The sequence below is a fragment of the Lolium perenne genome, chromosome 6 (genome assembly GCF_019359855.2).
Source record: "Lolium perenne isolate Kyuss_39 chromosome 6, Kyuss_2.0, whole genome shotgun sequence".
Lineage (NCBI taxonomy): Eukaryota > Viridiplantae > Streptophyta > Magnoliopsida > Poales > Poaceae > Lolium > Lolium perenne.
Window position 1 is genome coordinate 116,527,018 of NC_067249.2, and position 18,273 is coordinate 116,545,290.

An 18,273-nucleotide genomic window follows, 5' to 3' on the forward strand; every position below is an offset into this window, starting at 1 on the left:
ATCAGGGGGGAGTAGCGAACAGCCCAGCGCTTGTTGCCCTTGGCAATGCCGACTGCTGTGGAGTAGTCCAGCAGCCAGTCCTCCGGCTTGGCTGATGTAGCCCCGCTCACCGACGACGCTACACCAAGACCAACAAGTCCCCCAAGTGGACCAATGACGCGAGCCCAAGTCAAAGCGCTACATGATAAGGTGAACTCACTCCTCACTACCCTTGATCTCGATACCCCATTGGATGGGCTGCTACCTCAGGCCGATATGCTTTGTGTTATCAGATATGAACCTCGAGAGAAGGACATCGCAGCAGACCCGAAGATGGACAAGGAAGAAGGAGACGAAGAGTGCCCGCTGCAGGACACCCCTCAGGGCCGGCACTGCCGGCTTCAGTGCACATCGCTGCCACACACCAAGATCGCCGGCCTCCAGCCACCGGCACGCTGCCTGCTCACCCCAAGATGCCGCTCCCAGGTTCCCGCAGATCGCCGGGACCCACCAGCCGAAGACGTGAAGAAGGCCAAGACCGGCACCGCTGCGGCCAGGTCCGGCGGCATCGCTGCCACCCCGGCACTGCCGGCCAAACATCACCGGCACTGCCGGCCCCACCCCTGTTGACTTCATCTCAACCGTTGATTTCGCATCTATGGACCAGGATAAGTTATGTAATGCCGATTTTACCCCTGTACGAATCTGGACCTAAAAGTACCTCACCCCTTCCTCCAGATTAGGGTTAGACTTGTTTTGAACTCAAACCTACCTTTGAGCTTAGTCTCCCTTGGGTATCATCCCTCTGTAATCAAGGCACCTTGGTTGTTGATTTGGATCTTGTTGAGTGAGATTCTAGTACAAGTTACTCTCTCTCTCTCATCAAGCTCTTCTTCTCCAACCCCAATCTCTCTCCGGGAATTCTGCCGCGTGCCTCTTCCTCGGAGATTCTATTGGCGTGGTCCATCGAGCCACGGAGGTAAACATCGGGTGTATCGGGTTGGTGTGCGTGCGTGAGTCTCAGAGTTCCTCGTGTTCGTCGTGTTCTTCGTGTTCTTCGCGCTGTCCCACCTCTTTCCTTGGATTTCGGGGTCAAGCTGCGAGATCGGGCCACTCCCGGGGTCTTAGACCTCATCATATGGTATCAGCAGCTCTTGGTTACCGCGGATTTGACCCTCCACCCACCCGATTTCGTTTCTAGAAAAATTTCCAAAAAATAGCCCCAAATTGCCTCTTGACCGATCTGTGATTTGGTTGCGTTTTTAGTGGTTTTGATCCATGGATTTCGTGCCCCTCTGGTTGATCTACGTTTTCCCCACTTTCTAGACCTCAATTCCATCGATTTTTGACGCTTTGGTCGGATTTGGCCCGCTTTTCGCGAAGAACAGCTCGAGCTGTTCGTCAGGGACCGGCACTGCCGCCCCTATCGAGCCGACATCTTGCACAAAGGCCGGCAAGATCGCCGCCGAACCAGGCCGGCATCGCCGCTGTGGACAAGCCAAGCTCGCCCAGCCAGATTTCGACCACGTCTTCACCTTTGTGTTTGCTTGTTCTGGTTTGAGTGCCTTTTGTGTAAAACTAACCCGCAGCTACGACGCAAGCGACGACACTCTCGGCACCCCGACTTGCAAACGTACTCTTGATCCTTCCACCATATTGCAAGTTGCGTGATCATTACCGCCTACGACACATCTAGGTATAACTTGCAACTCCTCGTTCCTTTTGCGATCCAACCCTCCCGAGCATTGCTTGTTTAGTGTTGCGAGACATTGCACGTGGCCCCGCATTGTGAGGTGTGTGTATCGTGTTGAGTAAAGCATCCAAGCAAACACTCGTGTGGCAAGATAGCAAAAGCGAGGCTAACGCTAACATAGTGTGTGAAAAAGCCCCAAAAACACAAAAAGAGTGCAAGTCGCACCATACATCCATACATACAAAAGTGTGCAAGTGCCACCATATACAAAAGAGAAAAAGCTTTTAAGCAAAAGAGAGATACGAGAAGAGAGGCCGCGTGTAAATCTTGGTGTCTCCTCGTTGCAACCAAAGCTTTGGCTCTCCTTGTGTTAGTGTGACACCGGGCACCACCTTGTTGGTTGGTTTTTGTGCTTTTCCGCCCATTCCTTGGTTGCACTAACCCTGTTTATCTCGTGTGTGCGTTCCACCTCTTTCGTGTTTTCGTGATCACCATTTGGACACTTAATTTTTGGACCTCACCCACTTTTAACAACATACTCGATCTTGGATTTGTCTTTTGGCTTTCCACAACACTCGCCTAACACCATATTTGCTAGCTTTTGCGTGTGGTTTTGCGTGTGTCCCCGATACACTTGATCTTGCTTTTGGCTTGGTTGATTGCCTCAATACTATCTTACCTTGGTAAGAGTGCGAGGTAGTCTCCTTCCACTAACATACACAACATAGTTCTTGTCTTGCCATCATGGATAGGAACGGAGATACCACAAGGGATGAAGAAGTCCTCCGCAACACCGAGAGGTTGGTTACTCAACACAACCTATGGATGCATCGACAAGAGTTCAAGGAGCAACTCGCTCTCTTCGAGACGCGCATCGATGAGCAATACGATGAAGTGGCTCACAACTTCTCCGCCGTGAACCAAGACTTGGCTCTTCTTCGTGAAGCTACGGACAACTTGAATGGCCAAATGGCGGCCAATGATGCGAACATGGAGCGGCGCATGGATAGCCTCGAGCGCGCCATCACCAACTTGGGTCGTCATCGCCGACACCGCTCTACTTCATCATCATCAAGCTCGCCACAAGATTACTACTCTCATGGTGGCCTTTCGTCCTCAAGATCTTCCTCAAGGCATGAAGACCATCATCGACCTCATCGCCCACAAGCTCATCATGAACATTCTCGCTCCAACTCTAGGCACGGAGAAATCCATCGCCATGCTCGTCCTCATGAGAGTCCTCCACAAGACCAAGTCCTACAACAAGATCATCACCAAGCGGATCGCCATGCCCACCATGGGCGTGACGACCAACCTCAAGACCAAGGTCCTCAAGTCCCACCTCGGCGAGATCTCCGTCGCCACCCTCGCCATGACCAACGTGGCCGAGGAGAGCCACACCATGATCAAGATGAGAGACCCAACGTTGAGCATCATCAACACCCGCGACAAGATCTTCAACCACATCCTCACCGTGAACCAAGTGAAGCAAGTGTTCATCTTCAACGCCAACCCAATGCTTTGGTTGGTGATGGCGTGTATTTCACACGTTCGTTGGGCAACCCCAAGAGGAAGGTATGATGCGCACAGCAGCAAGTTTTCCCTCAGAAAGAAACCAAGGTTTATCGAACCAGGAGGAGCCAAGAAGCACGTTGAAGGTTGATGGCGGCGGGATGTAGTGCGGCGCAACACCAGGGATTCCGGCGCCAACGTGGAACCTGCACAACACAACCAAAGTACTTTGCCCCAACGAAACAGTGAGGTTGTCAATCTCACCGGCTTGCTGTAACAAAGAGTTAACCGTATTGTGTGGAAGATGATTGTTTGCAGAAAACAGTAGAACAAGTATTGCAGTAGATTGTATTTCAGTAAAGAGAATTGGACCGGGGTCCACAGTTCACTAGAGGTGTCTCTCCCATAAGACGAACAGCATGTTGGGTGAACAAATTATAGTTGGGCAATTGACAAATAAAGAGAGCATGACCATGCACATACATATCATGATGAGTATAGTGAGATTTAATTGGGCATTACGACAAAATACATAGACCGTCATCCAACTGCATCTATGCCTAAAAAGTCCACCTTCAGGTTATCATCCGAACCCCTTCCAGTATTAAGTTGCTAACAACAGACAATTGCATTAAGTATGGTGCGTAATGTAACTAGTGACTACATCCTTGAACATAGCACTAATGTTTTATCCCTAGTGGCAACAGCACAACACAACCTTAGAACTTTCTCACATCCTTGTCCCGGTGTCAATGCGTGCATGAACCCACTATCGAGCATAAGTACTCCCTCTTGGAGTTACAAGCATCTACTTGGCCAGAGCATCTACTAATAACGGAGAGCATGCAAGATCATAAACAACACATAGCATAACTTTGATAATCAACATAACAAGTATTCTCTATTCATCGGATCCCAACAAACGCAACATATAGAATTACAGATAGACGATCTTGATCATGTTAGGCAGCTCACAAGATCCGACAATGATAGCACAATGGGGAGAAGACAACCATCTAGCTACTGCTATGGACCCATAGTCCAGGGGTAGACTACTCACACATCACACCGGAGGCGACCATGGCGGCGTAGAGTCCTCCGGGAGATGATTCCCCTCTCCGGCAAGGTGCCGGAGGCGATCTCTGGATCCCCGAGATGGGATCAGCGGCGGCGGCGTCTCGGAAGGTTTTCCGTATCGTGGCTCTCGGTACCGGGGGTTTCGTCACGGAGACTTTTTATAGGCGGAAGGGCAGGTCAAGAGGCGGCACGGGGCCCCACACCACAGCCGGCGCGGCCAAGGGGGCCGCGCCGCCCTATGGTGTGGCCCCTCCGTGGCCCCTCTTCGTCTCTCCTTCGGACTTCTGGAAGCTTCGTGAGAAAATAGGCCCCTGGGCTTTGATTTCGTCCAATTCCGAGAATATTTCCTTACTAGGATTTCTGAAACCAAAAACAGCGTAAACAAAGAATCGGCACTTCGGCATCTTGTTAATAGGTTAGTTCCAGAAAATGCACGAATATGACATAAAGTGTGCATAAAACATGTAGATAACATCAATAATGTGGCATGGAACATAAGAAATTATCGATACGTCGGAGACGTATCAGCATCCCCAAGCTTAGTTCTGCTCGTCCCGAGCGGTAAAACGATAACACGTATAATTTCTGGAGTGACATGCCATCATAATCTTGATCATACTATTTGTAAAGCATATGTAGTGAATGCAGCGATCAAAACAATGTATATGACATGAGTAAACAAGTGAATCATAAAGCAAAGACTTTTCATGAATAGCACTTCAAGACAAGCATCAATAAGTCTTGCATAAGAGTTAACTCATAAAGCAATAATTCAAAGTAAAGGCATTGAAGCAACACAAAAGAAGATTAAGTTTCAGCGGTTGCTTTCAACTTGTAACATGTATATCTCATGGATATTGTCAACATAGAGTAATATAATAAGTGCAATAAGCAAGTATGTAGGAATCAATGCACAGTTCACACAAGTGTTTGCTTCTTGAGGTGGAGAGAAATAGGTGAACTGACTCAACATTGAAAGTAAAAGAATGGTCCTCCATAGAGGAAAAGCATCGATTGCTATATTTGTGCTAGAGCTTTGATTTTGAAAACATGAAACAATTTTGTCAACGGTAGTAATAAAGCATATGCATCATGTAAATTATATCTTATAAGTTGCAAGCCTCATGCATAGTGTACTAATAGTGCCCGCACCTTGTCCTAATTAGCTTGGACTACCGGATCATCACAATGCATTGTTTTTACCAAGTGTCACAAAGGGGTACCTCTATGCCGTCACTGTACAAAGGTCTAAGGAGAAAGCTCGCATTGGATTTCTCGCTATTGATTATTCTTCAACTTAGACATCCATACCGGGACAACATAGACAACAGATAATGGAATCCTCTTTTATGCATAAGCATATAACAACAATTAATAATTTTCTCATTTGAGATTTGAGGATTGTTGTCCAAAACTGAAACTTCCACCATGGAGCATGGCTTTAGTTAGCGGCCCAATGTTCTTCTCTAACATATGCATGCTTAACCCTATGGTGGTAGATCTCTCTTACTTCAGACAAGACGAACATGCATAGCAACTCACATGAAATTCAACAATGAAAAGTTGATGGCGTCCCCAGTGAACATGGTTATCACACAACAAGCAACTTAATAAGAGATAAAGTGCATAATTACATATTCAATACCACAATAGTTTTTAAGCTATTTGTCCCATGAGCTATATATTGCAAAGGTGAATGATGGAAATTTAAAGGTAGCACTCAAGCAATTTACTTTGGAATGGCGGGAAAATACCATGTAGTATAGGTAGGTATGGTGGACACAAATGGCATAGTGGTTGGCTCAAGTATTTTGGATGCATGAGAAGTATTCCCTCTCGATACAAGGTTTAGGCTAGCAAGGCTTATTTGAAACAAACACAAGGATGAACCGGTGCAGCAAAACTCACATAAAAGACATATTGAAAACATTATAAGACTCTACACCGTCTTCCTTGTTGTTCAAACTCAATACTAGAAATTATCTAGACCTTAGAGAAACCAAATATGCAAACCAAATTTTAGCATGCTCTATGTATTTCTTCATTAATGGGTGCAAAGCATATGATGCAAGAGCTTAAACATGAGCACAACAATTGCCAAGTATCACATTACCCAAAACATTAATAGCAATTACTACATGTATCATTTTCCAATTCCAACCATATAACAATTTAACGAAGGAGAAACTTCGCCATGAATACTATGAGTAGAAACCAAGGACATACTTGTCCATATGCTACAGCGGAGCGTGTCTCTCTCCCATAAAGTGAATGCTAGGATCCATTTTATTCAAACAAAACAAAAACAAAAACAAACTGACGCTCCAAGAAAAAGCACATAAGATGTGATGGAATAAAAATATAGTTTCAGGGGAGGAACCTGATAATGTTGTCGATGAAGAAGAGGATGCCTTGGGCATCCCCAAGCTTAGACGCTTGAGTCTTCTTGATATATGCAGGGGTGAACCACCGGGTGCATCCCCAAGCTTAGAGCTTTCACTCTCCTTGATCATGTTGCATCATACTCCTCTCTTGATCCTTCAAAACTTCCTCCACACCAAACTCGAAACAACTCATTAGAGGGTTAGTGCACAATATAAATTGACATATTCAGAGGTGACACAATCATTCTTAACACTTCTGGACATTGCATAATGCTACTGGACATTAGTGGATCAAAGAAATTCATCCAACATAGCGAAAGAGGCAATGCGAAATAAAAGGCAGAATCTGTCAAAACAGAACAGTTCGTATTGAAGAATTTTAAAATGGCACCAGACTTGCTCAAATGAAAATGCTCAAATTGAATGAAAGTTGCGTACATATCTGAGCATCATGCACGTAAATTGGCTTAATTTTCTGAGCTACCTACAGGGAGGTGGACCCAGATTCGTGACAGCAAAGAAATCTGGAACTGTGCAGTAATCCAAATCTAGTACTTACTTTTCTATCAACGGCTTAACTTGGCACAACAAAACACAAAACTAAGATAAGGAGAGGTTGCTACAGTAGTAAACAACTTCCAAGACACAAAATAAAAACAAAGTACTGTAGGTAAAAACATGGGTTGTCTCCCATAAGCGCTTTTCTTTAACGCCTTTCAGCTAGGCGCAGAAAGTGTGTATCAAGTATTATCAAGAGACGAAGTGTCAACATCATAATTTGTTCTCATAATAGAATCAAAAGGTACCTTCATTCTCTTTCTAGGGAAGTGTTCCATACCTTTCTTGAGAGGAAATTGATATTTTATATTACCTTCCTTCATATCAATGATAGCACCAACAGTTCGAAGAAAAGGTCTTCCCAATATAATGGGACAAGATGCATTGCATTCAATATCCAAGACAACAAAATCAACGGGGACAAGGTTATTGTTAACGGTAATGCGAACATTATCAACTTTACCCAAAGGTTTCTTTGTAGAATGATCAGCAAGATTAACATCCAAATAACAATTTTTCAGTGGTGGCAAGTCAAGCATATTATAAATTTTCTTAGGCATAACAGAAATACTTGCACCAAGATCACATAAAGCATTACAATCAAAATCTTTAATCTTCATCTTAATGATGGGCTCCCAACCATCCTCTAGCTTTTTAGGAATAGAAGCTTCGCGCTCTAATTTCTCTTCTCTAGCTTTTATGAGAGCATTTGTAATATGATGCGTGAAAGCCAAATTTATAGCACTAGCATTAGGACTTTTAGCAAGTTTTTGCAAGAACTTTATAACTTCAGAGATGTGGCAATCATCAAAATTCAAACCATTATAATCTAAAGCAATGGGATCATCATCCCCGATGTTGGAAAAAATTTCAGCAGCTTTATCACAGGCAGTTTCAGCAGTTTTAGATTTGTGCAGTTTTTCGCGCTTTGCATTAGAAGTGGAAACATTGCTAACACCAATTCTTTTATTAGTATTTGTAGGAGGTGCAGCAACATGTGTAGCATTAGCATTACTAGTGGTGGTAATAGTCCAAACTTTAGCTATATTCTTCTCTTTAGCTAGTTTTTCATTTTCTTCTCTATCCCACCTAGCACGCAGTTCAGCCATTAATCTTATATTCTCATTAATTCTAACTTGAATGGCATTTGCTGTAGTAATAATTTTATTATGATGATTCTCATTAGGCAAAACTTTTGATTTTAAAAGATCAACATCAGCAGCAAGACTATCGACTTTAGAAGCAAGTATATCAATTTTCCCAAGCTTTTCTTCAACAGATTTGTTAAAAGCAGTTTGTGTACTAATAAATTCTTTAAGCATGGCTTCAAGTCCAGGGGGTGAACTCCTATTATTGTTGTAAGAATTCCCATAAGAATTAACATAGCCGTTGCCATTATTATAAGGATATGGCCTATAGTTGTTACTAGAGTTGTTCCGGTAAGCATTGTTGTTGAAATTATTATTTTTAATGAAGTTTACATCAACATGTTCTTCTTGTGCAACCAATGAAGCTAACGGAACATTATTAGGATCAATATTAGTCCTATCATTCACAAGCATAGACATAATAGCATCGATCTTATCACTCAAGGAAGAGGTTTCTTCGACAGAATTTACCTTCTTACCTTGTGGAGCTCTTTCCGTGTGCCATTCAGAGTAGTTGATCATCATATTATCAAGAAGCTTTGTTGCTTCACCAAGAGTGATGGACATAAAGGTACCTCCAGCAGGTGAATCCAATAAATTCCGTGAAGAAAATTTTAGTCCTGCATAGAAGGTTTGGATGATCATCCAAGTAGTCAGTCCATGGGTTGGGCAATTTTTAACCAGAGATTTCATTCTTTCCCAAGCTTGAGCAACATGTTCAGTATCTAATTGTTTAAAATTCATTATGCTACTCCTCAAAGATATAATTTTAGCAGGGGGATAATATCTACCAATAAAAGCATCCTTGCATTTAGTCCATGAATCAATACTATTCTTAGGCAGAGATAGCAACCAATCTTTAGCTCTTCCTCTTAATGAGAAAGGGAACAATTTTAGTTTAATAATATCACCATCTACATCTTTATATTTTTGCATTTCACATAATTCAACAAAATTATTAAGATGGGCAGCAGCATCATCAGAACTAACACCAGAAAATTGCTCTCGCATAACAAGATTCAGTAAAGCAGGTTTAATTTCAAAGAATTCTGCTGTAGTAGCAGGTGGAGCAATAGGTGTGCATAAGAAATCATTATTATTTGTGGTTGTGAAGTCACACAACTTAGTGTTTTCAGCGTTGGCCATTTTAGCAACAGTAAATAAAGCAAACTAGATAAAGTAAATGCAAGTAAACTAATTTTTTTGTGTTTTTGATATAGCAAACAAGATAGCAAGTAAAGTAAAACTAGCAACTAATTTTTTGGTATTTTGATTTAGTGCAGCAAACAAAATAGTAAATAAAACTAAGCAAGACAAAAACAAAGTAAAGAGATTGAGAAGTGGAGACTCCCCTTGCAGCGTGTCTTGATCTCCCCGGCAACGGCGCCAGAAAAAGAGCTGTTGCCGTGGGAGGCAATTCTCTGTGGTGTAGCTTTTCTTCAGTTCCCCGGCAACGGCGCCAGAAAAAGAGCTTGATGGCGTGTATTTCACACGTTCGTTGGGCAACCCCAAGAGGAAGGTATGATGCGCACAGCAGCAAGTTTTCCCTCAGAAAGAAACCAAGGTTTATCGAACCAGGAGGAGCCAAGAAGCACGTTGAAGGTTGATGGCGGCGGGATGTAGTGCGGCGCAACACCAGGGATTCCGGCGCCAACGTGGAACCTGCACAACACAACCAAAGTACTTTGCCCCAACGAAACAGTGAGGTTGTCAATCTCACCGGCTTGCTGTAACAAAGAGTTAACCGTATTGTGTGGAAGATGATTGTTTGCAGAAAACAGTAGAACAAGTATTGCAGTAGATTGTATTTCAGTAAAGAGAATTGGACCGGGGTCCACAGTTCACTAGAGGTGTCTCTCCCATAAGACGAACAGCATGTTGGGTGAACAAATTACAGTTGGGCAATTGACAAATAAAGAGAGCATGACCATGCACATACATATCATGATGAGTATAGTGAGATTTAATTGGGCATTACAACAAAATACATAGACCGTCATCCAACTGCATCTATGCCTAAAAAGTCCACCTTCAGGTTATCATCCGAACCCCTTCCAGTATTAAGTTGCTAACAACAGACAATTGCATTAAGTATGGTGCGTAATGTAACTAGTGACTACATCCTTGAACATAGCACTAATGTTTTATCCCTAGTGGCAATAGCACAACACAACCTTAGAACTTTCTGTCATCGTCCTGTGTGTCAATGCAGGCATGAACCCACTATCGAGCATAAGTACTCCCTCTTGGAGTTACAAGCATCTACTTGGCCAGAGCATCTACTAATAACGGAGAGCATGCAAGATCATAAACAACACATAGCATAACTTTGATAATCAACATAACAAGTATTCTCTATTCATCGGATCCCAACAAACGCAACATATAGAATTACAGATAGACGATCTTGATCATGTTAGGCAGCTCACAAGATCCGACAATGATAGCACAATGGGGAGAAGACAACCATCTAGCTACTGCTATGGACCCATAGTCCAGGGGTAGACTACTCACACATCACACCGGAGGCGACCATGGCGGCGTAGAGTCCTCCGGGAGATGATTCCCCTCTCCGGCAAGGTGCCGGAGGCGATCTCCTGGATCCCCCGAGATGGGATCGGCGGCGGCGGCGTCTCTGGAAGGTTTTCCGTATCGTGGCTCTCGGTACTGGGGGTTTCGTCACGGAGACTTTTTATAGGCGGAAGGGCAGGTCAAGAGGCGGCACGGGGGCCCCACACCACAGGCCTGCGCGGCCAAGGGGGGGGGCCGCGCCGCCCTATGGTGTGGCCCCTCCGTGGCCCCTCTTCGTCTCTCCTTCGGACTTCTGGAAGCTTCGTGAGAAAATAGGCCCCTGGGCTTTGATTTCGTCCAATTCCGAGAATATTTCCTTACTAGGATTTCTGAAACCAAAAACAGCAGAAAACAGCAACTGGCACTTCGGCATCTTGTTAATAGGTTAGTTCCAGAAAATGCACGAATATGACATAAAGTGTGCATAAAACATGTAGATAACATCAATAATGTGGCATGGAACATAAGAAATTATCGATACGTCGGAGACGTATCAGTTGGCCGTAGAAGACCTCCTATTCCTCCTCTAGCCGCAAGAGATGAAGGCGCCCCTCCTCGTAGAAGAAACTTGGAGGATGAAGAAAACATGTTTGGAAGGCTCAAATTCACCATGCCAAAGTTCAAGGGTGAAGAAGATGCCGAGGCATATCTCTCATGGGCACTCAAGGTTGACAAGATATTCCGCATCCACAACTACTCCGGTGCCAAGAAAGTGGCTATGGCATCGCTTGAGTTTGAAGATTACGCCAACACTTGGTGGGAGCAAGTCCTCACTCTTAGGGAAGAAAGGGGTGAACCCCCTATTGACACTTGGGAAGAGATGAAGAAAGAGATGCATGCTTGCTTTGTACCAACTCACTACATGACCGACCTCTTCAACAAGCTCCAAAAGTTGAAGCAAGGCACCAAGACCGTTGAGGAGTTCTTCAAGGAGATGGAGCTCACTATGATGCGAGCCAACATCCAAGAGTCTGAGGAACAAACCATTGCTCGTTTCTTCAATGGCCTCAATTACCCCATCAAGCGAATTGTGGAGTTCCAACCATACTCCAACATGGTCGAGTTGGTCCACCAAGCATCGAAGGCCGAGCGCCAAGTGATTGAGGACATCAAGTACTCCAAGTCCAAGACTTACTTCGCCTCCAAGCTTGCTACATCAACTCCTCCTAATACAAGTGTCAAGCCCGCCGAGTCCTCTACACCATCCAAGAAACCGACTATCCAAAGTCGCATGAAGCAAACGGTCTCCTCCACCGCCTCCTCTAAGGCATCCACGGGACCCTCTAGTGTCACTTGCTTCAAGTGTGGCACCCAAGGTCACAAATCGTTTGAGTGCAAGAACACCAAGGTTATGATCACTATGGAGAATGGTGACATCGAGACGCTTGATGAGGATGAATATGAAGCCCTTGTGCAAGCCGCCGTGGAAAGTGAAGAAGCTTATGAGCAAGAAAGTGGAGAAGATCCTCTCTTATGTGAGCATGACCCAAGTCCCTCACTTGTGGTCACAAGGGTGCTAACAACTCAACCGCAAGCTATGGAAGACCAACGGTGGAACATATTCCAAACCCGTGCCGGAATTGGTGGCAAATCGATCAAGGTCATCATCGACGGTGGAAGTTGCCATAACCTTGCAAGCACCGAGTTGTGTGAGAAGCTCAACCTCACTCTCCGCAAGCATCCTCACCCTTACCATATCCAATGGTTGAGTGACAAGGGCAACGTCAAGATACAACATACCGTCACCGTCACTTTCAAGATTGGACCTTATGAGGATACTATTGAGTGTGACGTGGTACCCATGACGGTGTGCCACATGTTTCTTGGCCGCCCTTGGCAATATGACAAGAAGGCTATACATGATGGACTCTCCAACACATACACCTTCAAGGTCAACGACAAGAAGTTCGAGTTGCGCCCGATGACTCCTAGCCAAATCATCGCGGATAATGCGAAGGCTTTAGCGAGGGCACAACTCCGCACCCACCATAGTGAGATGAGAGGTGAGGGAGCGACCCACCACAAAGATAGTGAGCACCACAAGCCATATATGAGTGAGTCCAAGAGTGTCCTTCTAGCCACCAAGAGTGAGTGGAGAGAACTCCAAGAGAACCCATCCACCATATTGCACTATGTGCTCATATGCAAGGGACCATCATCGGCGACTAACGACTTAACCAACATTCCTTCGTCTTTGTTGTCTCTTTTGCAGGAGTTTCAAGACGTCTTCCCCGATGAGCTCCCTCATGGACTACCACCACTTCGAGGCATAGAACACCGCATCGACCTCATACCCGGCGCTCCGCTTCCAAACCGTGCCGCCTACCGCACCAACCCCGAGGATACAAAGGAGATCCAACGCCAAATTCAAGATCTCCTCTCCAAAGGGTATATCCGCGAAAGCCTTAGCCCTTGTGCGGTTCCCGTGATTCTTGTGCCTAAACCGGATGAGACGCAACAGATGTGTATGGATTGTCGCCCCATCAATGCCATTACCGTCCGTTACCGCCATCCCATTCCGCGTTTAGATGACATGCTTGACGAGTTAAGTGGTGCCACGATTTTCTCTAAAGTCGATTTGCGTAGTGGCTACCATCAAATCCGCATGGCCATTGGTGATGAATGGAAAACGGCATTCAAGACCAAACTCGGTCTCTATGAATGGCTCGTTATGCCTTTCGGTCTTTCCAATGCTCCATCTACTTTCATGCGCCTCATGAATCACATCTTGCGTCCTCTCATTGGCAAGAGTGTGGTTGTCTATTTCGATGATATTCTCATTTATAGCAAAAACCTCGAGGACCATGTGCAACATGTGAGAGAGGTCTTGTGCATCTTGCGTCATGAAAAGCTTTATGCTAACCTCCCCAAGTGCACCTTTGCTCAAAACAAATTGGTTTTCCTTGGCTTTGTGGTTTCCGCTAATGGGATTGAAGTTGATTCTTCCAAGGTGGAGGCCATCCACAATTGGCCTACTCCTACAAATGTTGGTCAAGTCCGAAGTTTTCATGGACTTGCCGGGTTTTACCGCCGCTTTGTGAAAGATTTTAGCACCATTGCTTGCCCTTTGAATGAGCTTACCAAGAAGAATGTTCCGTTTGTTTGGGGCAAGGCCCAACAAAATGCTTTTGATGAGTTGAAGAAACGCCTTACCGAAGCTCCCCTTCTTGTGCTTCCAAATTTTGCAAAAACTTTTGAGATTGAGTGTGATGCAAGTGGGCTTGGTATTGGTGGTGTTCTTATGCAAGAGGGCAAACCCGTGGCATACTATAGTGAGAAGTTAGATGGCGCACGCCTCAACTATCCTATATATGACAAGGAGCTCTACGCTTTGGTTCGTGTTCTTGAAGTTTGGCAACACTATCTTTGGCCTAAAGAGTTTATCATTCATTCTGATCATGAGTCCTTGAAGTATTTGAAAAGCCAACACAACTTGAACAAACGACATGCAAAATGGGTCGAGTTCATTGAGTCCTTTCCATATGTGATCAAATACAAGAAGGGCAAGGACAACGTTGTGGCGGATGCTCTTTCCCGCAAAAACACCCTTTTGCTAACTCGTTTGGATTTTCATGTTTTGGGACTCGAAGAGATCAAAGAACTCTATCCTTCCGATTCTTTCTTTGCTCCCATATTTGAGAAGTGCTCCGTTGACCGAGGAGTGGATGATTTCTATTTGCATGATGGCTACTTGTTTAAAGCTAACAAGATTTGCATTCCCGAGTCTTCGCTTCGAAAATTGCTTTTGCAAGAGTCACATGAGGTGGTCTTATGGGTCACTTTGGACGTGACAAGACACTCGCGATGCTATCCACTCACTACTATTGGCCAAAGATGAAGCGAGATGTGGAGCGCCTTTGCCGCCGGTGCACAACATGCTTACAAGCTAAGTCCACTTCCAACCCTTATGGCCTTTACACCCCATTGCCTATTCCTTATGCACCATGGACCGATATTAGCATGGATTTCATTCTAGGCTTGCCTCGCACTAAGCATGGTCATGATTCCATATTTGTGGTAGTGGATAGATTCTCTAAGATGGCTCATTTCATACCTTGCCATAAGAGCGACGATGCTTCACACATTGCTTCATTGTTTTTCAGGGAAATTGTCCGCCTACATGGAGTACCGCAAAGCATTGTGTCGGATCGAGACGTCAAGTTCATGAGTTATCTTTGGAAGTCGCTCATGGCAAAGTTTGGAGTGAAGCTCTTGTTCTCATCATCATCGCACCCGCAAACGGACGGCCAAACGGAAGTGGTCAATCGAAGCCTCTCCACCCTCCTACGCATCCTCGTGAAGAAGAACTTGAAGTCATGGGAGGAGTGCCTTCCCCACGCGGAGTTCGCCTACAACCGCGCCAAGCACAAGACTACATCAAGGAGCCCCTTCATGGTCGTCTATGGCTTCGAACCGTACACGGCACTCGACATACTTCCGCTACCCCTCCACGAGCGCATCAACATGGACTTCGACAAGCGCACCGCCGCCGTCAAGAAACTACATGAAGAAACAAGAGCGACCATACAAGAACATGTGCTTCGTCAAGCAAACCGCATCAACGCCAAGAAGAAGGCAAGAATATTCCAAGAAGGAGACCTCGTTTGGATCCACCTCCGGAAGGAAAGGTTCCCTCATGAGCGCAACTCCAAGCTCAAGCCAAGAGGAGATGGCCCCTTCAAGGTCCTCAAACGCATCAACAACAACGCTTACGTCATCGACATACCGACATCCAAGTACTTGGTGAGCAACACGTTCAACGTCTCGGACTTGTCACCCTATCATGGAGATGAGGAGGTGCAAGAGTCGAGGACGACTCTTTCCCAAGGGGGGGAGATGATGTAGCCCCACTCACCGACGACGCTACACCAAGACCAACAAGTCCCCCAAGTGGACCAATGACGCGAGCCCGAGTCAAAGCGCTACATGATAAGGTGAACTCACTCCTCACTACCCTTGATCTCGATACCCCATTGGATGGGCTGCTACCTCAGGCCGATATGCTTTGTGTTATCAGATATGAACCTCGAGAGAAGGACGTCGCAACAGACCCGAAGATGGACAAGGAAGAAGGAGACGAAGAGTGCCCGCTGCAGGACACCCCTCAGGGCCGGCACTGCCGGCCTCCAGGCACCGGCACTGCCGGCCTGCACACCCCGGCACTGCCGGCCTCCAGCCACCGGCACTGCCGGCCTGCTCACCCCGGCACTGCCGCTCCCCAGACCCCGGCACTGCCGGACCCACCAGCTGAAGACGTGAAGAAGGCCAAGACCGGCACTGCCGGCCCAGGTCCAGCGGCACTGCCGGCCACCCCGACACTGCCGGCCAAACATCAACGGCACTGCCGGCCCCACCCCTGTTGACTTCATCTCAACCATTGATTTCGCATCTATGGACCAGGATAAGTTATGTAATGCCGATTTTACCCCTGTACGAATCTGGACCTATAAGTACCTCACCCCTTCCTCCAGATTAGGGTTAGACTTGTTTTGAACTCAAACCTACCTTTGAGCTTAGTCTCCCTTGGGTATCATCCCTCTGTAATCAAGGCACCTTGGTTGTTGATTTGGATCTTGTTGAGTGAGATTCTAGTACAAGTTACTCTCTCTCTCTCTCTCATCAAGCTCTTCTTCTCCAACCCCAATCTCTCTCCGGGAATTCTGCCGCGCGCCTCTTCCTCGGAGATTCTATTGGCGTGGTCCATCGAGCCACGGAGGTAAACATCGGGTGTATCGGGTTGGTGTGCGTGCGTGAGTCTCGGAGTTCCTCGTGTTCGTCGTGTTCTTCGTGTTCTTCGCGCTCTCCCACCTCTTCCCTTGGATTTCGGGGTCAAGCTGCGAGATCGGGCCACTCCCGGGGTCTTAGACCTCATCATTGGCGGTGCCGTCATACTTGGGGGTGTCGCGGGGGAGCTGGAAGCCGTCGACCATGGGCTCGCCCAGGACCCGTGGCCCGAAGCACTTGGGGCCGGCTGGGCCTTCTTCTTCCGCAATGCGGGATTCCACGAGCCGGTCGAGGCGGTCAAGGGCGTCAACCGGCTTGACGCGTGGGCCTAGCCGAAAGTGGGCCAGCTGGCGAGCGTCGCTCGCCTCGAGAGTCGGCCGGCGCTGGCGCCTATCTTCCGACTGCTCGTAGTCGTCGTGTCTACTTGGCAGTGGGCGGCTTCAGCCGCTTCCGCCGCTCCTCTGCCGGCTCTGCCGGCTTGGGCTGTCGTGCATGGCCTGAGAGTCCCGGTGCCGGCTTGGCTTGCCGGCTTGGCCTGAGAGCCTCGGGTGTTGCCGGCTGCACCAGGGGCAGGAGAAGCACTAGGGGCATTACCAGCATACCTGGGGTTCTTGCCGGCTGCGTCCTGCTGCGCGTTGGCTATGTTGAGCAACTCGGTCACCCGCCTGGTTTGGCGGCGCAACTCCTCGCCCTCCAGGTGCCGTAGCTCCTCTGCGGCCGCCTGGGCTGCGAGAATTTCTTCTCAGGAGTGTTGTAGACGGGCAGCTCCGTGGATGGAGTCGGCGATTCCGCGCCATCACGCTCGATCTCCGCGCCCAGGGCGCCTCCCCTGGGGCGGATCATGTCGGCTCTGCTGGGGTCGTTGCCGGTTGGCGTGTAGCCGTGGGCACTGTTGAACTCGCGCTGGGTGATCTCCAGTCGGTGCTTGGCAGCAGCTACCTCCTCTGCTTGCTTCAGCAGGAGTTGGCGGTGCGCCTCGAGGTCAGCCTCGATGGTGGTGGGATCTGCGCCGGCTGTGAGCGGGGTGCTGAGCTTGGCGCGGACTTCCTCCAGCCGGGAGGGTGGTGGTGGTGCTTTGGGGTCGGAGCCGGAGGCGTCGCCGTTGATGTTGCGCTCCAGGTTCGAGCCACGGACGCGTGTGGTCTTGGGGGCGTGCTCGTCGCCGGTTGCCATAACCTCCTGCACGACGCAGGGGCTAGCGAGGGTGTTGCTGGCGCCGGCTCCTGGGGGAGGGCTTGCACAGCGCAGCACCTGCCGCGGGTAGCGCGGAAGTGCGACGGTTGCGACATAGACGTCGTGTCCGCCGAAGGAGATGATGTTGCCGCCGGCAGGGAAAGGCCGGTTGGCGAAGCAGCCAGCGTTGTCGCTGACGCAGTCGAGGGAGCCGAATCTCCAGATCAAGCCTGAAGCGACTCGCTCGCCGGTGGTGGTGGTGAGGCCCGTCCGGAAGGAGACACCGGCTGCAGATGCTGAAGGCCCCACGGTGGGCGCCAAATGTCATGGTATCGTCACGACATATGCCATAGGGTGGCTAAAGAGAGTGGTTCCTAATATGGTCTACGGTGGTATCCGGATGCGGGTATGGGCACGAGCGACACAACGACGTACCCAGGTTTGAGGCCCTCCT

General features: G+C 47.5%; 1 pseudogene; it reads left to right on the plus strand.

The window, feature by feature from the left end:
• The first annotated feature begins 312 nt into the window (after nt 1–312).
• LOC139832480 (uncharacterized) lies at nt 313–17,147 on the plus strand (annotated as a pseudogene).
• The last annotated feature ends 1,126 nt before the right edge of the window (nt 17,148–18,273 follow it).